Consider the following 27,495-nt stretch of genomic DNA (forward strand, 5'->3'; position numbering starts at 1 on the left):
ATGAACTACACTGTTTGCCCCCAAACTAGATGCTGAAACCTTTGTGCTCCTCTGTCTGCTTTTCAGCTTTTCTGACCCTTCTTCCTTCAAGATGCCCTTGCCCCTCATTTCTTGCTCATATCAGTGCACTTGACTCTAGTGGTCTCATTGGTTCTTTGCGATTCTCTCTATCTCCATGTGTAGATCATAAGCCACGTCGATCTTGTCTATCTTTTTCCAGTAGCTGGTATCAGACCATTCAAAACAGAGACAATATTTATACTTTTACATTAATTACTTGTTTACTGAACAAGCATTAAGCATATTCTCTGTAGTAGGCAATGTGGTACGTGCTGGGGATGCAATGACGAATAACTCAGACGGACGAACTTGCTTGTCTTCACGATCTGGCAATTTGCTTCTGAAGGACGCGTTGGCCCAGCCCTTCCTCCAAGTCCACTCTTCTCTCACTGTCTCCCAGCCTCGTGGCTCTCACACTTGAGTGCCTCAGAATCACCCAGAGGGCTGGTTAATCACACCGCTGGGCTGCACTCTGGAGTGTCTCTGAATCTTGTCCAATTCTTGGGTGAGACCCAAGAATGTTCTTTTCTAACAAGTTCCCACAGGATATGGATGCTGGTGGTCTGGGGACCACACAGGAAGCACCACTTTAGCCACGTGACTTCCACTCTGCTCCTCGAGTGCTGCTCTTGCTTCTACCCCAGGCGCTCACCTCAGGTCTCCCCTCTGTCTGATCTTGGTCTGGTCGCCTCACTTCATCTCCTCCTCTGAGGGCCTTCCCTGCGCATCGCAGTGAATGGCGCTGTCCCCTTCCCAGACGCTAAGATATCACATGCCTTGGTTTTGTGTCTTTCTTAGACTCCATCTGTTTCTGAAATTATCTCTGTGTGGTGGTCTCAGGGATGACTGATGAAGAGATACAACACACCCAGGCAAAGGACACACATTCCTTTAACGTAATTAAAGGAAATGAGAGTTTAAGTGCAGGAAGACCGGCTATGTGAAGCAGGGGATAGCGAGCATTGTTTTCCAGGCCCTGGGTGGGTGCATCAGGTGACGGAGGGGAGGATCCCATCCATTCTCAAGGTCTCTTCACTCTCGAGGCTCCTGTTTCCTGACCTGCAGACCCCGCGTGTTTCCAGCAAGGTCAGCTTCCCAGGGAAACCATCTTCTAGGTGGGATGAAACTTCAGACTTGCCTGTGCAATACCTGCAGTCTTCTCGTTTTATTTGTTTTTTCTTACCTATTCATTTGTTTACCTGCCTCTCTCCCAACTAGTGTATATGCACCATGAGAGTGGGCACATGTGCCCCCTCCTTTACCAGGGTGTCCTCAGCACCCAGAGCCAAGCCTGGCAGAGAAGGAACATTTACTACCTATAAGTGCCCTCCTTCTTCCCTTGCCTAATTGGGAACTAAGTATGTGCCTCTTAAATGTAATCTAATTCTTTTCCAAAGAAAGCTTCTTCTGTAGCCTGCAGCTAATGCCACAGAAGGAGAAAGGCAACTATGAGCCAGAGGAAACGTGCCTCAGTCTGTATCTTAATGCAGCGAGAGCTCTCAGGCAAGAGGCTGGCTGTTCACGGTCAGCTTCTTTTCTCTTCCTCTCCTTTCCCCTGCTCCCGCTCAGTGTAGCTCTGACTTCAGAGCTATAATAACAAACCTATTACTGTAATAAGACGCCAGAAGGGAAAAAGGAGACCAAGTAACCGAGGAAAAAAGAGAAACAGTGCCAGCGCGAGCCTTGCAGTCTCGCGGGGGAGCCTGCAGGCTGTGGAATAAGGGATGCCCCTTTAACTGTGGCTTTCCCCCCTGGTATGGTAGAGATGCGTCTGTCTTCTGCCTCTGTGTTCTGTGTTACCCTCACAGATGATTTTGCTCTGGGATGCTAATAGTGTCTGCAATGATGCAGCATTATTTTGGAGTGGCTGTTCTGTGGGTTTCTGCTTCTGTGCCCACTGTGCTTATATTCAGTTTCCCCAGCCAGACCAGAAGGTCCTTGAAGACAGGAGCGTGTCTTGCTGAGGTTACCTGATGATTCTGTTTTCCTCTCAGATGACAAACATCCGCAAATTCTCTTGCAAGCAACTTCTTCATTTCTTTTTCTAGCTCCTTCTCCTCCCTTTTTGTCTGTTGACTCGTGATGCTGACTTTCCTTCCTTGCTTTTCCCAAGCAGGGCTGATGGTAAGTGCCTACCTTGTGGCAGTTCGTTCATTCACCCAAATATATTTATTGAAATCTCTGCTGCGTGTCAGGCTCTGTGCCAGGCACGGGGAAGTTAGTGACGATCAAGACAGACCTGGTTCTTGCTCTCTTGGAGCTTGTAGTCCATCCAATACGGAAGCAGGCAAGAGTGATTTAGCGGAAAAATTGGTAAAAGCTATGAATTAAAAACAAGGTGATTAACATAGTGAATACTGACAGAAGCGGCTGCTTTTCCATGGGGTGGTCAGGGAAGGACTCTCCGAGAGTTAATCCAGGGCCTGGAAACTGAGGATGAGCCAGCTGTGTTGAAGGATGAGGGGGATAAGCACATGCAAATGTCCTGAGGTGAGCAATGCCCTGCTGGAGGGACTAAAAGAAGCTAGCTCAGTGTGGGAGAGGTGGGGAGTGCATGGAACCACGCTGGAGGGACAGGCCAGGGCTAGACCGTGAGTTGAATGTTCATTTTGTTTAAAGCTGGTATCCAGGGGTCATTTGGATCCTGAGGAAGCTGTAGGTTAATTCTCAAACTTGAGAGCGCATCTGATTCTCCCTGGGAGTTCACAAGAGTGAAACACTTACTCTGAGGTTCTGGTGCAGTATGTTATACACAGTAGTTAGGGCTCTTTCTGTCGCAAACAATAGAAATGAAACTCAAGCCAACCTAAGCAAAAGCAAAACAACAGTTAATGGCTCTCCTACTTTGGAATTAAAGGGTGGGTTAGCTCTAGGCATGACAATCTAGCAGTTGAAATAATATCATTAAAGTCCTCCCCCCCGTCCCGTTTTTAAAAATTCTTCTTATGTATATACTGGCTTCATCCTTAGGAATGTTCTCTCCACATGGTGGTAAAAATAGGTAATGGAACTCTAGGCCTGTATCATTGATGCAAGACACAGATCATAGGTACTGATCTCAGCAAGAGTACCGTATTCTCTCGTTAAGGTTTATATCAATTCCCAAAGTGGACTCTGAGTAGCCTTGCTTGGGCCATATGCCCACAGCAGAGGTGTTTAAAGAGATGGGGAATGTAAGATAGCCACCTGAGTGGCAGAGTGAGCAGGACCACTCGAGTGACAGCATCCCCATAATCACTTGGGGGTAGGGAAGAGACAGTTTCCATAAAAAGAAATGCAGAAGTGGAAAAGACCAAACATAGCAAATATTTACCACTGAAGGCCTGGGCGGGACAGACATCTGGCTTCTCAACCCTAACCCCACTTGGTGCTTTGAAACAGGCGATGCTTAACAGGAGATGCTTAACAAGATAATTACAAATGTGAATTATTGATGAACACAACTGTATTTCAAGTCTTCATTTATGTCATATTTTAAAGTAATGGTGTTGTACATTATTGCATTATACTTCCTAGTTATTTGGTAGTTTTTGTTGCTATTATAAATGAATATGTGTTTTCTATGAGTTACTGCATTTTGTAAGTATCTCAAATCTGGCAAACTACTAGATTCTATTATTCTGTTAATTTGTTTCTTAATTCTGTTACTTAAATATAGATGGTTATATTATCTGCTAGCAATCTCTTCCCTCCTAATATTATGCTTTTATTTTTCTTGTCTTATTAGATTGGGCAAAGTTTCCAGGATTATTCTGATGGTACTGGTAATAGATGAAATCGGTTTATTCTTGATTTGAAGACTAGAAGATTTGAAGGGAGTCTGTCTCAAGGGTTCTCATTAGTTGAATATTAGATGTAGGTTTATGGAATATAGTTTTTATCAAATTATAGGAAGTTCTTTTACCTCCCAGTATTCTAAGAGCTTTTCCTAATTAAATAGGTATCGAGTTTTATAAAAATGCCCTCTTTGTAACTACTGAGGTAACATATATTTTCTCCTGATTTTAGAGAATTATATTGATATATTTTTCTGATGCTAAATCATACTAGCCTTTTAAAAATAAATCCTGCCTGATTATGACAGATTATGTGAAAAGAAATTAAAAGCTAGCGTTCTACTCAAACCTTCCTTCCGTGTGTTGAAAGTGAATAGGCATGTAATGTTCCTTTGCTTGTAATGTTCTTACCTAGTTTTGGTGAAGTTTGTATGAGTCTCTTAAAAATTGATTGGAAATCTTGCCTTCTTATTTATTTTTTTCCTTCCTTCTTTTCTTTTCTTTTACTTTCCTTTTTCCTTCCTTTCCTGTCCTTTCTTTTCTTTTGTTCTTTCTTTCTTAGTTTGTGTTAGAGTGGGATTATCTCTTCCTGGAGAGTTCATTAGAATTCTTCTGTGGAATCATTTAAACCTCAGGCTTTTATTATTATTTTTTTTTGCAATAAGGAAGAACCTTTATTATTATCTTAATTTTTTTAAATGGCAAGTTCGATTAAGTTTTATATTTTTGTACAAATTTTGGTAATTATGTATATTTAAGAAATTTACATATTTAGATTTTCTTGTTTTATTTCATATAGTTTATAATTTTTAAATTAAAAATTTCTGTTATCAATCTATGGTTTTAAAAATTTGTATGACATCTTTTAAATTTTTAGGTCAGTCATTCCAGAGGTTTTATGAGAAACAATGTGAGATTGTTACTATTTTCAAAGATCCATATTTTGAAATTTTTGTTTTAGTAATTAAAAAATTTCTTTATTCATTAATTTCTGTATTTTTAATCTAATTCATCCTATTACTTTTTGGTTTATAGGATATTCTTTTATCTTCCGAGTTAAACACTTAGCTTGGTTATTTTTATTGTTTTCTGTTAATATATTTAAAGCTATAATTTTTCCTTTTAGTACTACTTTTGCCATTATCTATAAATTTTATTGTTTTTCAATGATAAATGTTCTATTATTTCATTCATGGATATCTCTTTAACCCAAAGATTATTTGGTAGTATTTTGAATGTTTTTGTTTTAGTTTGCAGATATGTGGAATTTGAAAGCTGTAATTAAAAATTGTTCATTTTATTCTGCTGTGATCGGAGAACACAGCCTGGAAGACACTGATTCTCAGGATATTTGGAGTCTTCCTTCGTGCCCTTTGTTTCTGTAGGAGTTCCGTGAGTCCCCTAAAGCATCGATTATTATTAGCATGTGTGTCCTTGGACAAGCTGCTTGGCCACTGGGGGGCTGGGCCTCATTTCCCTCCTCTGTGGAACAGGGACCACAGCGGCATCGAGCGCTGAGTGGGCACAGAGTGGGCGGTCAGTAAGTATGAAGTGGAGAATCTGTTTAGGAGGGTAACAACGGATGGGAAGCAAACTGTGCTCATGCATCAAGAAGTGAGCACTGGGGCTTCCCGACGTCTAGGCTAGACCTGTAAATCTCAGACCTGTTCCTCCCGGGACCTTTGGCCTTCATGTGCATGAACCTCCCTCAGCTCCAAGGCTTGCGTTTTGATGGGCAGGAGAAATGGCTCGGAACCTCCCGAGGCCCAGGCTCCGGGCCTGTCTGAGGGTCCGCTCTCAGCACAGCCCCGCTGGGGTCATTATGCAGTCACAACGAGACTCTGGTAATGAGCTGACCTTGTTGGAATTAATGGGTTGTGGGGGAACTGGTCTGTGTGACTCATTAGGTACAGAAAAGGGATACAAGCTTTCCTTCATTTAGTTTCATTGAAATTGTAAAACATTTATTACTTTGGACACATGACAGTAACTTGCGTTTTTAAATATCAAAGTGATAATTTAAGTTGTTTCCAAAAGGGAAAATGGGATTGAGGGGACAAGGCAAGAAAAAAGTCTCTGGGGAGACAGTTCCGGCCTTGAGAAAGGGGATTGGAGGCTCAGGGTCTGTTTTGATTGATTTCTGCTGAATGGCTCGGACAAGTCTCTTTGCCTCATAAGGCCACAGTTCCATCGTGGTGTGATGGGGGTGGTGGAAAGGTCACCATCATTACCACCGCCTGCTCTGTCCATAGTTGCCGACACCTTGTGGAGAGCAGTCGTCCCATTGCTTCCTGTCATGTGTGGTGTTCGTACTCTGCTTTCTGCCAGTTTCTGGGGAAAGAAAAAGGCTTAAAGAGATGAAATCACCTGCTTGCAGCCCCCGGGGGAGTACAAGGGCAGCCAGGATTTGAACCCTGGCTGTTCTCATTCCAGAAGGCTTGCTCTTTCCCCCAAGCCATGCACAGCCGCCTGTGGGGATGGCACTTCTGTGGGCAAAGGACTGTTCTGGGCCTTTTGTTTTAGGAAACTCATGTACTTAATCCCTGAAAGTTTAGGTACCCTGAAATTTACCAAATCCCTTGAAAGTGGGGAGACTTAGGTGTAGGAAGTAGGTATTAGCTAACATTTTGTTACAATTTCTTCCAGGCTCCTCCCTAACCCCCCTTTTCTTTTCTTTCCTTTTTTTTTTTTTTGACCACAGTTGAAAGTATGTGACTTGTGTATGATCTTGTACGCCTTTTTTGCCTCCTCACTCAGGGATGTTAGCATTTCCAAAAGTTATTAAAATTCCTCAGGATCATCACTTTTAATTTCTGCAAAGTACTCAATCATGTGGAGGCATCGTCACTTACTGAATCAATCGCTATTTGCATTGAGGTTATTTCTAATTTGTCACTATTACAGATGAGAGCACAGACATTTTTGGGGATAAAGCATTGAAACATCTTTAGATTATTTCTTTAGGATTGACATCACTATTTAAAATGGTTTTGGTTATACATATAATATAAGGATATTCCAGAAGGTTTAAAAAGCAAGCAAAACTTAAAGAGGGAAATAATAAGTTATTATTATTAGCTAATACTTACACCGGGCTTTCTAGGTACTTGGAACTATTTTAAGCACTTAACATGAATCAATCAATTAATTCCCACAATTATGTGAGATTTGTACATGAATATTTTTGGTACTTATTGATTATTTTTTAGGAGAAAATATTTGTTTAAAAGATATGAGCGTGTGTAAGACTGCAGCTGCCATTCAGAGATGCGGTAGCTGTTCGTCCTCAAGCCAGCACGGTGTGCGTGTTCTTCTCTCTGCACTCTCGCCAGCAAGCAGCTTCATTATTTTACAACATGGTTGAGTCCTGAGTGCTGTCTACGGCATCATTTTACCTCCAACAACCCTAGAAAGTTTGTGCTGACCTGGCATACACTTCTAACTAGTAAAAACGCAACAGCTGCTGGCGGCAGCTACTGAGATGCTGGCCGGCGAGGAATCGGGGAGCTGAAGGGGCGGGAGCCAGGAGACACTCAGCGTGCATCCATCTCTACTGCCATGCTGGCCCTGGACTCAGAAATCTCCCGCTGGGGGAGAACGTCACAAAGCCCTGGGGAGTGAGACTCACATACCAGGTAGAAGAAGGTAAAGATGATAGGCAAAGGAATTTCGAATTTGTGGTTCAGAGAGGTGCCGTAGACATTCAACTCAGGACATAAATGCTCATCCTGAGTTGTAACAACAAAGAAACTCCTCTGGAACCTAGCAGTCTCTGAGGAAGGAGGGAATGGGTGATAGCAAGAGACATGACTCCTTAGGTCAATGCCGCATCTAACATCCCTAATATCCATGAGGAACCAAGTCTGATCCTGGAAACCTGGAGACAGTCTAGGGACTTCCCTTTAGTTTGATTGAAGATCACAGATCTCTTTCTCTCTTTTTTCCCCCTTTCTTCTCACTCTTTCTCCCCCTCTCTCTGCTCCCTCCCTTCCCCAGCTTCATTGGATTTTATGAAAGTAGTGTATATTTATTTTACCATGTCAAACAATTCAGAGGTGCAGGAAGGAAGTATTAGTAATTTTCCTCTAGCTTCCCTTAATCCCACCCTCCCCAGATAATCAGCGTTCACACCTTGCTGACTATTTTTACACACTTTTTTTTTTAATGCTCCTACAAAATTTTAAAAAGAATTTCACCCTTTAAAAAATAAAATAATAGAGCCAAACCTTTATATGTTTTTCTAACTTAAAGCTATAGCAGGGAAAATGCTCTAGGTTAGGATATATAAATCTCAGTAAAATAATAATAGCTTCATAATTTTCCATTGTGGGGATGCACCATAAACTTATTTGACTAGTCCCCTGTTGAGGGTCATTCAAATAATTTTCAAATTTGTTTTGCTTTTTCCTCCCTTCCTCCCTCCCTCACTCCTGTCCTCCCTTCCTGTACCCATTGAACTATAATAAATATCCTCATACATAAATCCTTTCATGCAGATGCTTATATTTTTATAGAACAGAGTTCCCCAAGTGGGATTATTGGGACGCAGGAAACATAAATTTTGTCAGTATCTTGTCTTGCCTCTTTTTGTTATTTTTTTGTTGAGCACTTTTACCTGTGTTATTTGACTTGATACTTGTGGCCCCTGTGTGCAGTGGGCAAGGTGAAGGGCACTGGCCCCACTTTGCCGGGGAGCCTCAGCCGGGTAAAGTGATTCACCCAAGGTCATAGAGCCAGTAAATGGCCAAGCCTGTCTTTAAGCTCTGTGCCTGTGAGGTGTGTGCTTGTCCATTCAATCTATCTCCTCTGCTCCTCCCTGCTTTTGTTTTTTGAAGGTTCCCTAGGAAAAGAAAGATAAGGCTCCATCAGAGAAATGGCCACATTTATTTAAAGGGGGTGATGATAATGATGAAGGGAATACTGGTGCATAATTAAACTTTTGTCAAAGGAAAGAGAGAAGTTTCGTCACAGTTTGGAGTTGGGTTTTGAGGCCAGTTTTTGAGTTGCAAGAATTCCCAGTGGCCCTGTCACCATGGGGCGGTTCCCCAACTCTGGTCCCCTTAGCTGGAATGCTCAGCACACAAGGAGATGGAAGCAGGTCTCCGGCCTCTTCCCATCTTCGGTTTCTTCCCCCTGCCCTACCCTCCCAGCCCGGGGGCCTCCCCAGCATCTAGTTCCTCACATTCAATGCCTGATTCAGTGTGAAGGCTGAAGCCTCTTGGGGATGTTCAGTTTCTAAGCAGAGAGTAATACGAGGCCCTCAGGGAAACAAGTCTGGATTCAACCCTGAGAAAAAGTGTGTGGAAAGCAAACTTGCCTGCAGCCTCACTGCTGCTGCCCTTCCCTTGCTAGATACGGCCCAGTTTCTCTTCCCGCCTTCACACCCCCCACTCGTCCTTTGGGACCCCTCCCTGTCCCTCTGTCAAAATCTGTCCTCAGCAGAGAGTCTTCTACTAGTCTGTATGCCTGAGCACGCTGCCAGTCTGTTCTCTCCCCTGGAGGGTTTGCATTTTAAGGCTTATATTCCTTTAGGAAAATATTCACTGGTAAAGAAAGAATGAATAAATAGCTGAGGAAGGAACTGGGGGAGCAGGAGACTTTTGCGCTGTTCCTGAGACGATAATGAGGGCGGCTAACACTGGCCGGGTGCTACTGTGTGCCAGGCACTTGTAACGCTCACGCCCGCTCTGTGCAGTGTTGCTGCCCCCGTTTTACCACTGAGGAGACTGAGGCACAGAATGCTTAAGCAACTAGCTCAGAGTCAATATCTTACCAAACTTGGTAAGTAGTAGTGTGTATTAATTGTAGGTGCACCATTATTTAATTTACGCTAAAAGATGCTGCTGCTAACTAACTAAGACATGCAACTGACTTTAAGAAATAATAAATGCTTATTTTTCATTGTTGGCACTATTACAGTTGTCCCCCTTTCTCCTACCTATGCCTACCTCTCCCCAGTCCCCGCCCCCCTTCCCTCTGGCCATCGCCACACTGTTGTCTGTGTCCTTGGGCTTTGCATGCATGTTCTTTGGCCAATCCCTTCGCTTTCTTTCATCCAGTCCGTCCCATCCCCTTGACAGTCGTCAGTCTGTTCCACGTATCCATGGCTCTGTTTCTATTTTGTTCGTCAATTTATTTTGTTCAATAGATTTCACATATAAGTGAGATCATATAGTACTTGCTCCTCTCTGACTGCTTTATTTCACTTAGCATAATAATCTATAGATCTGCTCATGCTGTGGTAACAGCAAGATTCCCTTTTGAATGGCTGCGTACTATGCCATTGTGTGAGTGAACCTCCGCTTTTTTACCCACTCATCTCCTGATGGGCGCTTGGGCCGCTTCCAGATCTCGGCAACTGTAAATAATGCTGCAATGAACATAGAGGTGCATATGTTCTTTAGAATTGGTGTTTTTTTGGATTCTTAGGATATATTCCCAGAAGTGGGGTTGCTGGGTCAAAAGGCACTTCCATTTTTAATTTTTGGAAGAAACTCCATTTTTTTTTACATAGAGAAATGCAAGAAATGATAAATGTGAAAAAATACATCTTAGAATCAACGACTCTCCATGACAGAGCTGAGAGTAGACCCCTAGCAGATCAACTACTGTGCTCAGAGCTTTTCCACTGTGCTGTGCTTACACCCCAAGGTGGAGGCAGTCCAGACCCCCGTCTCAGCAAGTTGATATTCCCCAAAATGTCTTAAAGGGGTGGTGGCCATCACGGAGGAAAACGTCTGTGAACCAAGGAAGTTCAGAAACATCTTCCCTCATTAGCCCAGAACAGCCTTCTCGGCTGCGGGTCTCCTGCTAGCCTCCACCGTCTGCGTACGTTTTGTACCTCCAAGGGGGGTGACAGAATAGGCATCACTTCCCAGTTTTTGGTGGTGGAGGATTTTATGGAACTTCTGTTCTTTGGAACACATTCTAGGATTCTCAGTAGTAAGTAGTCATTTCTCTAATCTGGCAAGACATGTGTACAGGAGGTCACGATTCATTTTGCGTAATGAATCTAGTCTTTGGGGACAATTATTACATATCAGGCATGATGGGCCTACAGAGATAAGTGTGAGATGAAGCCTACATCTGTAAGCAGTTTTTCTTCTGGTCCATGTTTTTCACTCAGCATTAATTAAAAAAACCCTATACATTTAATACTTCAAATACTGTTAATGAAACATACTTTATGACAATGAACTCCAAACTTTTTAAATAAGACATCTTTACTAGGAATAAAAACCCTTTTTAAGCCAATATCATGGTTACCCTGGCACTGAATGTAGTAACGAATGTGAAGGTATCCTTTGCATACTGAGAAGCACCAGTTTTCATTGTTTGATTTTTTAAAAATTGTTTTTACAGAACCCATTTGTATAGGTTACAGTGGCTTTTAACTATGAGTAATAGTGTACCTGACTAGTGATGCTTAAGCCATGAATACATTCATCATCTAACTTCCTAAAATAAGGGCCAGGGCTGATACAGGGGCTCAAATATATCATGAGTGACCCAGACTTTTCTTTCTGGTTCCCCTTGACCCCTTGCTACATGGTGCCTGATGCCTCATGGACATGGGATGCATGCTGCCATCCCAGACACCCCCTCTCTGTCCAGCAGCCTTTCAGTGTCTGACCGGTTAGATGGCTGCTGTCCACAGCCATACCTGGCTGCAAGGGAGCTGCAGACCAGACTATTATGATCAGTTCCAGCCAGAGATTCTCTGAGAGAGGTCTCTGGACCAGCAGCTGGGAACTTGCTAGACATTCAAATCCTTGGCTCCCACCAACTGGCCTACTGAACCGGAACCCCTTGGAGTGGGGGCAGTGGTTCGTGTTTGGACGGGCTCTGGGTAATTCCGATATGCTCAGTTTTGAGAGCCACTGGCTCAGACTCATTATTTGTTAATTGGGACTGGGTTCCTTGTTGCCCTGAGCAGAGCTGAGATTCTATTTGCAACATGAAGGTTAGGGATGACTATTGGGCAGGCGTCTAAGTATCTAACACAGGGATATTAGCGTTTGGTTGTAATGTATGTTGCAGATAGGGATTATTATTGTTATGAATATAAAAGACCTGCATTAGAAGTCAGCATCCTTAGGCTGACACTTTATATCTGTTTGCTGTGTGGTTTTGGGCAAATCACTGAACCTTTCTGAGTCGGCTTCCTGCTCCTTTAAAAAGGGATACCCTTGCAGGGCTCCTGCACCCAATACAATGTGCAAGGAAGGACTCTGAATACCCTAAAGCTTTGAGTGCTCTCAGTTCCCATGGGTGGGCTGATCACCATCTCTCTGCTCCTTGAGCCTCGGGCTCTGCTGCCCCTGCGAGGCTCAGACAGTCCCTGAGCAGCCCTCACAGGGTCCTGCAGGCACAGCACCGCCCTGGGTGCCAGCCACAAAGGCCAGGTCTCCCACTGGCTGAGGCAGGGGGTGGTGTCTTGGGGAGAGCGATAGAGAAGGAGAGGGACACTTTCTGTAAGGTGCCAGGGCAAGCCTGTGTTTTGTTGTTGCTGTGGTTGTTTTCGCTTTGCTTCCCACACGAGTTCCTTGGATTTAACAACCCGGGGGCTTTCAAAACAGCTTGCCAAATACCTTACAGGCAAATGATGACAATACAGACGGCCATTGGGATACTGAAGGTGGCCAAGGGTAGGGAATTCTCCCCTATCTTCCAGCTCTCTGGCACTTGTGTGGTAAGAGGAAGCAGAATGGGATTTCTTTAGGATGTGCTAAGCATTTAAATGGCTGGACACTGTTTCTCCCAGTCTGCATGCATATAACATCATCCACTGTACTGTGATCTCAAGCGTGTTTACAAGCTTTGAAAGTATTATAACCATAAAGACCCACTGGCATAGCTCTCCATGGTTCAATCAATTTGCCGACAAGGATTTCTATAGCTCCTGGGAGAGGACACACGCTGGCACCCAGGCACACCCTGGACACACGCTGGCACAGGTGCAGAGGGCGGTTGTTTTGTCAGGCTGGCTGCTTGCTGATCTATCAGGGCCACCTTCCCACTGGTTGTAAGAGCCATCCTTGCCTGCCGGCCATGAGTGTTGGCCGTGGAAGAGGATGGCAGAGCCCTGGAGAGCTGGGGACTCCCCTGTACAGAAAGCCTTTGAAATCCAGGGTGCCATTTTGAGGCGAGGCTGGCCTTGTCGTACTGAGATGTGAGGCTGTGTTAGGTTGTAGGAGGGAGAGCTGGCGAGTCCAATTCTCAGAGCAGGCAGGAGCCCCGTAAAGCCTCATGTTACCATCTCAAGAAGGTGTCAGATATTATGGACCAAGTGCCACAGTTGTGAATCTTTGTAAGATTCTGGAATTCTGATGCATCTTGTTAACTCCTGAATGTGTCCGCATGGAACTAGCAGTTGTCCTTGGGGAGAACGGCTTCTGGGTTTTCCCCCTGAATAGGGAAAGTTGGAGAAACAGCAAGGGATCAGTGGGTGAATTGAGGAGATGGCGGGCCTCCTGGTCTAGAATCACCTGGGAAAGGTGAGGCGGGGATGGGGAACTGGCTTGCACTTGGGAAGGATCCTCGAGTTTGAGCCTGAGAAAGTCCTGGGTGGGATCCCAGAGACTGAGACTCACACACACCATTATACCCTCAGGCTTCAACTGAGTCAGGTGCCTCTGGGGGGTCAGTGTCCCTTTCCTTCCCTGACACTACAGCAGATGAGGGGTTAGAAACTTATATCACTTTCCGGCAGTTGGACCAACAACTCATTTGTTCGGTACATAGTTCATTTTTATTGAGTACCTACACCTGCTGAATGCCATTTGTGGGGTTGGGTACATGATGGTGAAAAAGACAAGATTTCTGTCTCATGGGGCTGTCTTCTAAAAGGAATAATTCTAACTCATTAGAGTAACCTGAAAGATATGGAGAGGTGAGAGAGTGAGTTACCAGTGAGACCACGTTGAATGGCAGAGTTAATGAGGTCCTGTCTGATGACATTCGTTTGAACTGGGATTTGAAAAGTGAGAATGAGCCAGCCACACAAGGAGTTATCGGGAGAGCATTTCCAATGGGGGAGCAACCAACACAAAGGCCTGGAGATGGGAGAGAGCTTGGCAGGTTCTAGGAACAGGAAGAACACTAGTATGTCCGAAGCTTGCTGAGGGAAGGCAGGGTGGGGGGTGGGTGCTGTGAAATGGGGTAGAGAGTTGGGGAGGGCCCAGATCATAAAGGACTTTGCAGCCTATGGTGCAGAGTTAGGCATTTATTGTACGAGCAATAGGAAATCATTAAAGAGATTGGAACAGTAGGTAGACAAAGGCCATCAGTAGAGGCTATCTGAAGAATGGGTTGAAGGGGGTCCAAAAGAAAAGGAGAAAGACGAATAAGAACTGTCATAAGAGTGGTCCAGTGAAGACAGAGAAGAGGACAAGTGTATTGCATCTACATGGGCGCTAAGCAGGTGGCGACAGCGACTGATAAAGAATCTTAGGGAGGAGCCATTGGGGAACGAAAAGGAGATGGGGCAAGGGTCTGTGCTTGAGAAGGATCCTTGAGTCTGAGCCATAGAAAGTCCAGGATGGAATCCCCTGATGGTGAACTTTTATAGCATCTCTTGCCCTCATGCTTCACCTGTGTCAGGTGTCACTGTGGGTCAGCAGCGGATTGGCTATCCAGAAGTAATAATGGCAGTCGCTGAGCAATTACTGCGTCTGACATTGAAATTCTCATATCTGCCAGGGCAGCCTGCAAGCACAGGGCATGAGTGTCGTGCAATTGGCTTAGGGCACATGTCCTCAAAGTATGGTCTGGGGACGCTTGGGTGTGTGAAGTCGAAACTGTTCCCATCATTTGCTTGTTTCACTCCTTCCCTCATGAGTGTACAGCTGAGTTTTCCAGAGGCAAAATGACTTCCAATATTGCAACAGACCCAACGCATAAGCAGATATGAGCACCCAGCTGTCTTCTATAAAAGCCAAACATCAAAGAGATTTGTGAAAAAGTAAAATACCACCATGCTACCCTGTTTTTTTGTTTGTTTGTTTGCTTTTGCTTTGGAAAACACAGTTACTTTTTATAAAATCGTTCTTTTTACTAATGGATTTATTTTGGGTTGTGTTCAAATACACAATTTTTTTTAGTTCTCAGTTTTAATTTCTAACACAGTAAGGATTGATAGACATATCCTGTATAAATCAATGCTCTTTGGGACCTCCAGTGGTTGTAAAGAGTGCCAAGGAGTCCTGAGACCCAGAGGGTTGCGTCCTGCTGATGTGGTGTAACAGTAAAGTGTGAGCAGGGCCCACAGAAAGGAAAGGATCATTCATTCAGGCGGCAGTTGGTGTTCGCATCCCTGCTTCTAGGCGGGAGGAGAGCCAGGCTCCTGCCTCTGGCCTTGTGGGGCTGTGAGACTTGGTTGGTTTACACCACGCCATGGAGTGACAGTCTTGTCCTGTTTAGCTCCAGGAAGCCTCCTCTGCCACCGCCTCCTCCACTGTGCAGAGTCCTGGAGGGCGGGCTGCTCTGGCAGGAGCCAGTTGGAGCTCTGAGCTGGCACCTCCAGGCCTTTCCTAGTCTCACTTTTCTACCTGGGCTGCCTTAAAGCCTGAGCTTCTTGTATATCTTTGCTGAAATCCTTAGTTTGATTCCTCCCCAGAGCAGAGCACCGAGGCCCCTCAGTCGCTGGGGTGAGGTTCTGCATTGTGGTCAAGCACCTGGGTTTTTGCCTTGGCAGTCCTGGTTTTTAATCCCATCTACTGCCTTCTTGTGCTAGTTATTTAACTTCCCCGACCTGCCTGTATCAGTAAGTAGAGATGATGACGACTACGTCATAGGTTTGTTGGAGACAGTAAATGGGGGAAGCTATGTAATATACGTAGTATAGTGCCAGGCTCTAGCAAGGCCTCAAGTGAGAGTGATTAGCGTAGAATTAGGACCCATGGGATGAAACTAGGCAGGCAAATTTCAGCACAATGAGAGAGTGGACATTAAGGCATTGGCACAGTGCTTGGCATCTAATAATCACTTGATAAATGGTAATTGCTGTTACTGATGTGATTAGTTTAATTGTGAATTTAAAAGTTGTGTCACGTAGCACTTGCTTATGCTTAGAGCTGTACTCTAAATACATTTGGATATTTTGGGTTCCATCATTTGTTTGTTAGTTCATTCATTGATTTATTCAACAAACATAGTAAATGCCTCACAAGGTGCCACTCTAGATGCTGAGGATTCAAAGTTGACTTAAAAGTGGAGCAATGTGAGTAAAGGGTGGACAATCGGCTGTGGGGCACTGGGTCAGCGAGGGGGTAGGACTCAGGGACATCTCAGCAATTCCCCCTGCCTGCTCGGTGACTTCCAGAACTGTGTTCTGGGAGGACATTAGCATTGTACAACGTCGGAGCTCATCTTCTGCAATGACTTTCCAGGTCCAGAGGGCACGTGGTCTGAGTGGCTCCTGTGCACACGGGAAATCGAGGTCCTGTTTCCCAGTCAGGGTCCCGATAATGCTCTCTGTGCTGCTTCGGATCCAAAAGCATTCTGGGTGGGTGGGAGGATGCAAGAATAGGGAAGGATGATGAATTTTGGTCAGCTTTACAATGGCCAAATCCATTACTCAGGAGAAGAAATGTGTTGGGCACAGAGTATCCACCATAGCCCAGTGAAAGCCAGGAGGGAGGCAGTGTAGCGAAGTGGTTAGAACAATGGATATACTCTCAGGTCATGCTAAATGAGTGACCTTGGCCAGTCTTTTTAGTTCTTCTCAAAAGGAAAATGGGGGTACAGTTAGAAATTATATTTGGCGAGTAGGAAGAAAAAAAACCCAAATAGTGACTTGAACAAGTTAAGGTTTTATTTTTTTCTTGTTCAATTCAGTGAAAAATCAGACCAATGCTTGTATGACAATTACGCAATCTCGTATTGACCCAGGCTGCTTCTACCCCTTTTTCTTTTTTCTTTTCCTGCCATTCTTAGTGTACTTCTACTTTCTTCATTCTTAATGCATGCTTACAAGATGGCTGCTTCAGCTCCAACCATCACATCAAATGTTTCTTGCAGGAATGTAGTAGGAACATGGAAGGAACAAAAGATTACCTATTAACAAAGTCAGTCCTCTTTTAAAGACCGTTTCTCAGAAACCTTGCTCACAGGCTTCTTACATCTCATGGCCAGAACTTGGCCGTGTGACTATCTCTACCTGCAAGAGCTGTTGAGAGAATGTTCTGTCTGGGTACCTGGCAGCTCCTAACAAAACTAGAATTTACTTTTTAAGAAAGAAAGGGACAATGGATATTGAACAGGTAACTAGTAGTCTTTGCCATAAGAGTCAAATAATATTACCTATCCTGTTAGGGTTTGTGAGGATTAAATGAGATGATGCGTGTAAAGCACTCAGCTCAGTGCCCAAGACTGTAGAGATTGTTTATCCAAGAGAAGATGATAACCCCTGCCCTCGACCAATTTGTCCTTCTACTGGGGAGAGAGATATTACAGTGAAGTAATGACAGGATAATAGACTGTAAGACCAAGGTACAGTTCAGTCACTTTGCAGGATCGCCACGGCCAGTCCTTCCCTCCTGCACCTCAGGAGTGTGTGACAAAAATCACAAAAATCTGACCTTGGTTGAGCCTTTCTCATTGCGATTCTTTCTTCTTGCTTTACATGCATGATCTCATTTGGTCCTCAAGGCAACCCATTGTGGGTGGGTGATATGAAGGGGTCCCTCGATGGGGAGACCGAGGCTCTTTGAGGTAAGCCACTTGCCTGCCACACACTTATTCGGGGCTAGTTGAGATAGGAATGCAGGTCTGTGGGAGTACGAACCCGTGTCGTGAACCAGCCCAGGCTCTGCGCAGCACCGGGTCCTCCCACAAGTCCTGTCCCCTCTCTGGGCCTCAGTTTCCTCATCAGGAAAACACGTTGAGCTAGATGAGCTTGAAGGTAGTTTGCCTCTGACAATGCAGGACTCTCTCTCCTATGAACTGTGAAAAGAAAATTAAAAATAAGAGATAAAATCGTGATTCTCATACAGATGTAAAAACGAACACATGTTAAAGATTTTTATTTAACTCATTCTAACGAGGAAACAGCTGTGCCATTGCCACCAGTTCTAAGGAGAATCCAAAGCACCGGTGCATTTAGAAGGCAGGAGTGTTGAACTGAATTTGCAAATGGAAATAGAACTAGTCCCCCGCCCCACTCCCGCAGGGTGGGGAGGGTCGTTCCCCCACTGGTCAGAATTTGTTTGCAGGTCTACAGGCAAGAGTGATTTGGGGTTTGCACAGCTATCAGTTACCCACAACATACAGAGTGCAACAGCTCCCCGGGGCAGTCAGACAGGGTGGACGGGTGCTGCAGGCACTGCAGAGTTTTCCATGGGGCTCACACTTCCCCTCCGACCCTTCAGGAGGCGTCTTCTGGTCCCGTCAGTCTGGTTCTATTTCCTGCCCAGGCCTCGTGCTTCTGCCTCCCTCACACACGTGCTCCTCTCCTCCCTAGTCACGTGTGCTTGTTGGGTGTGATGTGCAGTTCTGCTGCTTCCAGAAAGTCTTCACTGGCAATCCCACTCTGAGTGGGTGCAAGAGAGCCATTTGGAGGGCTGGGACAGGGATGGCCCTGTGCAGTGACTGAATCCGGAGGCTGCAAATAGGAAGCATCTTCCTCCAGTTTGCTTCCGGGGCTTGGCCCCCTTGGTGGCTCAGTAGCTTTGGGCAAGTCACTTGACTTTGAGTCCATCTGGAACATTCCAGACCTCCCCACATAGACTGAGCTCTCAGAGTTGGAGAGAGTTTTTATTTCTCTCTCTTTCAAAGGGACATTCGGGAGACCACATGATAGTGTCGAGGTATCCAGGGTTTAGTGTTAAGATTTGATTTCCATTGTTGTCTCTGTCACTAGCTGTGTGACTGGGGGCAAGTCCTCGAATCTTAGTTTGCTAGTCCGTAGAATGGGAACAGCCACTGTAGTCCATGTTGGCTGAAACACCCTCCCAGATGATGTCCACATCAAGTTCCTAGACGCTGTCCGTGCCACCTGATCTGGGAAAAAGTGTCTCGGCAGGTGTCACTAAGTGGAGGCTCTATAGAAGAGGAGACTATTCTGGATCATCCAAGTGGGCCGTAAACGCAGGCACAAAGTTTGAAATGGGAGGGGCAGTGGGGGATTTGCCTCACAGAGAGGAAGGTCGCGGGCAGATGGGGGCTGACATGGGAGTGGGCAGCCAGCAGCCAAGGGGAGCGGGAAGAGGCGGGAGACCGGTTCTCCCCGCCCCCAAGACCCCGCCGGGAGCATGGCCCTGCTGGATGTGGGGTGGCTGCTGGCCTGCAGAACTGTGAGAAAAGCACTTTCTTTTGTTGTGAGGCACAGAGTGTGTAGTAGTTTGTTACAGCAGCCCCAGGAAGCTAACACAGTGTCCCACTGGCCTCGCAGGGTTGCTGCGAAGCTCCGAGGAGAAAGAATGCGATACTGCTCTATAGGTAGGGTTATAAATAGTTTAAATAATGTGAATATAATAATTATACAATATAATCATTATTTTTATGTTATCATATATTGTGATATATATGCTATACATTATAGTGTTATATAATAGTGAAAATAATGTCATGAACAAATAATGGGTAAATATATATAGAATACATATAAATACATAAACATATATATTACCAATGGTTCACATATTGCACATACATTGCACAAAGTGGAGAATTTTGATAAGCCACAATAAACAGTGCAGGGACATAAATGAAACAGTTTAGGCGACAACTGTGTGTGGAGCAAGTTTCTTCTCGCTGTCGCCTTGGGTGCCACTCTCCCATCCTGTGTCTGTGGACTGAAGCCGTGGTCTCTGCCATGCAGCTGGCCTGCCCCTGGCAGAATGGGGAAGTCTGTGGGAGGCAGGATCAGGGCATCTCGGGCACTGTTCACTATATTGAAATAGAATCGTTACAGGAGGCGGCCTTGAGTGATAGTGACAAGTGGCTGTTGTTTGGTGGGTCCCATGTCAGGGTGAACACTGGCCCAGCACACAGACAGTGGAATGGGCTGCCTTTGCCCTGCGGGGACTCAGAGCGCAGCTGCTGGGCAGGCGGCGTGGTGGGGCTGAACAGGGATGGGCGCTGCCTGCCCACATTGGCTGCATCCCAAAGGTGCAGACACCGGTCTGAGGTGGGTGCCATGCCAGGAGCAGGTGGAAGGACCCAGCTTTGCCAGGACAGAGCTGTGCCCACCTTGCCCTCCTAAGAAGCACATACTGTCCAACCACGGTGCTGGGTGAAGGGCAGCAGCCCAGCTTGGATCTTTCTGGGTTCCTGTGTTGCTCACCTTATTCTCAGGACTTAGGGCAAGACATGGGACTTGCCAGCACCTGTTCTTCGTCCCCTAGGCCAGTTGTACATTTCACGTCTCTTCTCCAGCATGTTCCCACCAATGTGCTCCAGAACTCACAATTACCATACCAGCATTATAGCCTTGAATTAATTTGTTAACTACTTACGGAGCCTCAAGCACCTACTCTAGGTCAGGCAGAGACATAGTAGGGATATGTGAGCGACAAAACAGGCATGGCCCCAACCTCCAGAGTATGTTAGTGCGGGACAGTCTTTAAGCAAACAGTCATGCGAGGAGCTCTTTAATTATGAACTGTGACGTACTATAGAGAGAAATATAGGCTGCCGAGTCTCTTTGTTTTTTAATTGGAAGAATCAAGAAGGCCTCTCTGAAGAAGAGATTTTTATTGGGAGATTGCACAGATACGTAGGAATTCACCTGGTCTGTAATTAGGCTTTGGTGTTTGGGGTGGGAGGTGCTTCCAGGAAGAAAGACCAACAGGTGCAAAAGCTGACTTGCATCTGAGGGACCGAAGGAGGTGATGTGGCCTCCATGGAGGGAGCAAGGGGACAGGAGGTTAGGGAAGGGGCAGAGGTCATTTTAAGCATCTTTGTCTTTTTTTCAAACTGTGAAGGCGTCCACAGAGGGACTTTAGAAGGAAGTGACATGGTCTGGGTTTCGGCTGCTGGACTGAGACTAGGTTGGAGGGACTGGAGTAGAAGCTGAGGCCATTCGGAGGCTGTCCTGAGAGAGAAGGACCCGCTAACCATTGAGTGCAACTTTCCCCCACACAGATGGCGCTAATGGCTCAGACTCCCCCAGTGGGCTGGTGGATAAGCCAGGATTTGAACCCTGGTTTGACAATTTCTAGCCATAAACTTAACCACTACATCATACTACGTTTAAGTAAATGATTTTCTTTACATGTTTGGCAGGCATTTGGCAGGCAGACATCACCAGTAAAGCCTTCTGGTCCTGGACTTTTGTTTGTTGGGAGTGGGGTGATTGCTGCTTCAGTGTCCTTGCTGGTAATCACCAGAGTTTGTTCAGATTTCGTATTTTTTCATGGTTCAGTCATGGTAGGTTGTGTGTGTCTAGGATCGATCCATTTCTGCTTTGCTGTCAAATGTGTTGATGTATGATAGATCATAGCAGTCCCTTTGTATGTGCAGGGTACCAGTTGTAATGTTTCCCTTTTCATTTCTAATTTCGAGTCATCTCTCTTTTTTTCTTGATTAGTCTAAAGGTGCGTATGTTTTGTTTATCTTTTCAAAAACCCAGCTCTGACTTTTGCTGATCTTTTCTATGGTCTTTTTCGTCTCTATTTCATTTATTTCTGCTCTGATCTTTGTTATTTCATCACTTCTCTGAGTTAGGGTTTAGCTTGTTCTCCTTTGTCTAGTTTCTCGATGCATAAAGTGAGATAGTAGGAGCTGGGACATGACTGACCGGGGCTGGGCACCTTCTCCCCTCCTTAGACAGGGCAGCAATGTTCTAGCCTGCTTCAGGCCTCAGCACACTCTGTCGTTTTCCTGCGGGCCAGAAGAGGTTAAAAATACGCCTAGCATTTAGAAAACATCTCCACCCAGCTGGCTTTACTCCATCACTTTGCTGGCAGGACATTTTAGGCACCTGAGTATAAACCGTTTGGCTTAAAGGATGTGCAGGAAATAGTTGTCCATTTTGGTTGGTGCCTAGAGAACACACAGGAGAGTGCTGGGAAAGAAAACTGGAAGGGGAACCTGTGACCAAAGCAGGGAGAGTCTTGAAACAGAGGGAAGCACCTGGAGTTTCTTTTTTAGGCCTAAGGAAGCCACCTAGGGATCTAGAACTCCTAGCTGACATGCTAGTGCCCTGTCCTGTGGCAGCTGCCTCCTGTTCATTTAAGTGTTCTTTCCTTTTGCTTTTGTTTTCTCTTTGTCATCTCTGCTCCCAATGGAGAGTGCTTTCAAAAGGCTAGACAGCTGTTTACATCTCCTTTTTAGAGAAAGTGCGTAGTTCTTCCCTCACTATGAGGACTTCTTGTGAATTACTCTCTGTGAGAAGGGCAGCCCTTGCTTCTTTCCTGCTGTTCCTGCCTGGAGGGAGGCTGGGCAAACAGGTCCGCCCTGCTCTGGTGTGTCCCAGCAGTTCTCAGGGACTTGGGAAGGAGGAGGAATGCCTCCATTCGCTGTTGCTGAGAGGTTCCTGGTTGACAAATGCGTGATGATTGGCTTGGGGGAAACCTTTGCTTGTTCCTAGGTGAGGTTCCTGGGCATAACCTACACGTGATGGAGAGCAGTGTTGGCAAGGAATTTCCAAGCCCGACTTTTAACTCGCAGGCTCTCTGACCCTGTTTGCTATCACCTGGCAAGCCCTCCTCCCCTCACCAATGACATGGGACGAATCCCTCCCTTCCACGTCTCAGGGACAGTTTGAGGGCGGAGCGGGAGAATATACAAGAAAAGTGCCACGTGTCATACCCACACTAGCGAGGTTACCATAAAAGTGAGAAAATTGTTTCTGTGGAAGAAAATGGGTCTTGGACAGTGATGGGGAGTATGGCCTTGACTGGAAGTGGAGTAGGAAGTTCAAGGGGCTCATATTATTCAAGCAGATGATTTCAAAGGGCTAGAAGAGCCCTTTAAGGCACCTTATTCTTGCTAGCTCAAAGGAGATGGCCCTGGGTAAAGCCCAGGCCTGTGACGGAATGCTGAAAAGCATGGGTCCTGGCCGATGTCTTTACCTTTGATCACATTGCTTCTAGCCGTATGATGCCGATGCCTGGTTTTCTGATTTGCAAAGTGAGTATCTTAACAATGGTATAAATTTGTCATCAATTTGTTCTGAGAATTAGATAAGGCATGGCAGGTAAAACCCTCAGCCAAGTGCATGGCCTATTGTGGGTGTTAAATAAAACCTGATGTTATGAGTAGTTGTCAGCAGCTGTGGCCCACTGTTGGGGGAGAGTGAAGGAGGGTCGGGGTGTAGGCCTGCTGGGGAGCAGACTGGAGAAACAGAGGCCCAGGCCTGGGAGCGGACATGAATGGGGGAGGCCCTGGCAGTGTGAGAGAGGACACGGCACTGGGAGATGGACGATCGGGAATTCAAATGTCACCATCTCCATGCTGTTGTCCTGGAAACCTTGTAAAGGTGACAGATCATTACAGTTGGACCCTCCTCCTGTCTCAGCAGGTGCTTTCCGCCCTTGGTGGTGAGGAGGAGGAAGGGAATCAGATTCTGGCTTGGGACCAGGCGGCAGTCTCCAGGGAGCCCGTGACGCCTTGCGGCAGCTTGGCGCAGAGCGCTGCAGAAGGCAGGCCGGCAGGCTGGTTGTGCCGAGCTGTTTGCGGGGGTTGGCGGTGCGGGAGTTTTATAGCTGTGGAGGCGCAGGCTTGCTAGTAGCTGTTTGTGGGAAGCATTCTCGCTTGCCTTTTTATTACCAGCATCCCAGACTGTCTCTCTACAGAGCTTGTCCCTTTGCCCAAATTCTCCCCCCTTCTTCCCCGATTTATCAGAAACGGATGTCAGCCGGAGCACAGAAACTGAGAAAGGCACACGACACACACCACATATGTGTCCACACAGATATCCAGTGTGACCCCCTTCTCCTGAGCCTTTCGGACCCCCATGCATAGGAGACGGGAACGGGCCCTGGAGTCCTACGAAAGGCTTGCATTTCAGCACGCCTCTCACAACTCAACCTCCTCCTGACCCTTCCCGTCTTTTCTCTTCCTTTCCTCCAAGGGTTTTCTAAAAATGAAGATGCAAAAATTAATAGTCAGCTCTGATGTCTAGGCCAGCCATCCAAACATATTTAGGCTGCCTCTCCAAATGCAAGGCCCAGCGTGTTTATCACCAAGAGCAACACAGGTAACTGTGTCATCAGAGATGCGGCACCTGCACAGGGACGGGGTGGGGTGCTGGTCAAGAGCCTCGGTCTTGCTCTGCTCCTTCGTCTGCTGTGTGACTTTGATCTGTCCTGGCCCCTTTCCAGGGAGTAGTCTGCCCATCTAAACAGTGAAGATTTCATCCTTGGTGATCTCTGTGTTCCCATCCCACCTCACGGCGGTGGTTCTGTCACTGCGATTCTGTGGAACTGGCCGTCTTGGCTTCCCCAGCCCCTTCACTCTCTCTCTTTAGAACAGAGCATTGCTGTAAAAGGCCGCATCGCGGCGCCTTTCATCTGCATCTGCTCAGGCAGGGTCTACAACCCCAGCAATGCCCTCCCAGCTATTTCAGGGGGTCCGTAGGGAGAGTCCCATATGTGCTACAAATAGATCTGGTCAGCTGTTACCTGGCATCTGCCATTTCTCCCATCTGGACACCCTCTGTGATGCCCATAGCTGACGCTCTGCTGTGTTCACTGGCTGGGGGACGTGACTTCACTAATGCCCCCAGTGCCCAGAGGCAAGCCACCTCCTGCCAGGCCCTGGTAGTTCTCTCAGATCCCCATGGCCTCCCAGGGGCCTTGGTGGTATCACTGTCCCCACCATGCCCCACCAGACCCCAGGGCCACCGTAGGAATCTGGTCTCACTCTGAGTTACTGGCTCTTCTGCCAGTCTGGCGAATGGGCCAAAGGGCCATTCCTGTGTGGGGTTCTGGGACAACACAACCTAGAACACATCTGTTTTCATTTGGCTCTCTGCTGGGGTGTGTGCTGCTTTGCCTCCCAATGGCTTATGGAGTTTTTAGTGACAGTTCTTTGTGTTTCTTTACCCTCTAGACATAAACCTATGAGTACTGGGCTGAGGGAAAATTGGAGTGTGGGATATTGCACTGGACTCAGAATTGTTCTCTCTTGTAATAATAAAGGATTTGGTTAAGGGAGAACATAGAATGTGGAATGTTCTCATAGAATTTGCTTAGGGCATATAGGAACATCTATATTGTTTTCTGAGCCATTTCCTTCACAACTCATGGCTCCTGCGGGAGTCACAGTTACAGGGGAACACAGAACACGGGCATCTTTTTAGCCCAGTGCAGAACACTAGCAACCTGAGCTCGCGTACACAGCATGAGCCCGGAATCTAAGGGGACCTTTCTCTTTCTCCCATTCCAAACCTACAGCTTGAGATCTGATTGCCTGCGTGGTTTAGGCGAGTACGGTGACAGACCTTTCCCTTAGCGCCCAGCATAGTACTTGGCATGGAGGAGACAGATAATCAGTACGTATTGGTTGATTATTGAATGAGAGACTAATATAGGGAAGGCCAGAGACACAGAGATGGAGAGAGCTGGGCTCAAGACGGATTAAGTCTTTATTTGTTAGACTAATGAGAACCTCTAGTTCTTTTCTCTTGATGGTCTCTGATTCCAGACTTTCCATTTTAAGTGACTGGTTTAATTTTTCAGTATATGCATGCATGGCATGGTCCTTCCTCCCCCAGTGGTAGGACTGGGAATGCCTACTCTGGGCTTCTGGCAATGTGTATAGTAAGCCCAAGATTAAGAGCTGTGCTGATGATTTTAGTAAATGGCATCACCTACACGCAGATCCTGTTTGCTTGTCTTGTGTCTTTCTATGCCTTTTAAGCTTAAGGATTAAGTAGGCAGAAGCCATAGGAAGACAGAATTCTATTCAAACTTAGATAAGTAATTTTTAAGATAAGATAGGTGGGTCTGGGGGTAGTGAGTTCACCATTACTAGAAGTATTCAATAAGAGGCTGGATGTCTACTAGGTCAGAACGTTAAATGGGAGATTCAAGCACCAAAGGGTAAACTGACCTCTAAAGTTGTTTCTAAATATAGGAGTCTGTGTTTCTTAGGTTTTTTTGTTTTTGTTTTTGTTTTGTATCCTTAGCTGAAGCCATTTTTTAAAAATTGCTTTTAGAGATAGAGGAATGGGGGAAGTGAGAGAGGAGGGTGGAGATACATCAATGTGGGAGAGAAACATCAATTGGTTGCCTTCTCTTATGCACCCTGACTGGGGATTGAAGAGTGACTTTTTGGTCTAGAGCAGGGGTGTCAAACTCATTTTCACGGGGGGCCACATTAGCCTCGCAGTTGCCTTCACAGGGCCGAATGTATTTTAGGACTGTATAAATGTAACTGCTCCTTAACAGTTAAGCAAGAGATTGGTGCTGCTGCTGGGTAGAAACAAGGTGCCAGGCCAGATAAAACAAGGTGGAGGGCCGGATTCGGCCCATGGGCCTTGTGTTTGCTACCTGAGGTCTACAGGATGATGCTCCAACCGACTGAGCCACACCGGCCAGGGCTCTTAGCTTCTTATGCACTATTCTCATGGTAAGTTCTGAGGAGACATTATTGAAAGCCATGGGTTAGACTTTCTGATTAATCTCAATACGGGGATGGGGAGGACGAAGAAGACTGTGTGGCCAGCAGGCTCTCTGATAGCATCACTAATACTGTCAAAAATGGGGTTGTGGGATCTTAGCCCATCAGCTCCAGCTCACAATCCTATTTCAAGTGTACTTTTTTCTTTTTTATGTCACCTTTCCAGGGGAGACTGCCTTTCTCTCCTAATGACCCCTTCATTGATGGAGCTTATCACTAATAAGATGGACTTTCTCACCCTGGACTGTGAGGTTCACCGCCGGTGACCATGTCTGTTTGATACAATTGTGCATCCTTAGCTCCTAGCATAGTGCTGGGCACAGAGATAGACAGTAAGTTCATCGAACCAACATATTGGTTGATGGAATACCAAAGTTCTCCATTTACGTCATAGAGAGCTGACTACTTAGGAATTAAAGGAGAGAGGCCCAAGATCAATACCAGAGATGGGAGAAATACTTAGCACCACATTTTAGTCCTTGACCTAGAACATCAACTTCATCTTAAGACAGATTAAGGTCCAAGTAAAGAGAAACATGGGCATGTGCTTGAATGCTGAGTCTTCTGAACTCAAGGATCCTAATGCATTTGGTAGCAATGTAAATAATACATTAGTGCATTTGGTTTTGCGTGGCAGGCTGGTAAAGGGCCACAGTCCCACATAATGTGCATTTGAGAATATTAACTGCGGAGGAACTAGTTATCCCTGACTTGTTCGCTAAGGAGGATAGAGAGGCCTGTGCCGATGGGGCAAAATTAAGAAGGTCATCTTCACTTAAAATCTCTCAGGAGCAAACTTCTTTCACGATCACCTTAAACCTGGCAAGCTCTCTTACAAATGCTTGTCTTTGATTCCAAAATGGTGGCCGAGAGGACAGCAATGATTCCATTCAATCTAGACTATAACGTGGTAACTGCTTTTAGGGATTTTCAATCTCAGTCAGATCCTGCATGCAGCCTGGCTGTCCTCTCACAGGTTCCAAATCACATCCCTTCTATGGTTTCCCTCCATGGCTCTTCCACAGGTTTGCCCCTTTCTGAAAGTGCTCATTTCTATCATGTTTCTCTTCACACTCAGTGGATGCCCTTA

This window comes from Desmodus rotundus, chromosome 6 (assembly GCF_022682495.2).
Source record: "Desmodus rotundus isolate HL8 chromosome 6, HLdesRot8A.1, whole genome shotgun sequence".
NCBI lineage: Eukaryota > Metazoa > Chordata > Mammalia > Chiroptera > Phyllostomidae > Desmodus > Desmodus rotundus.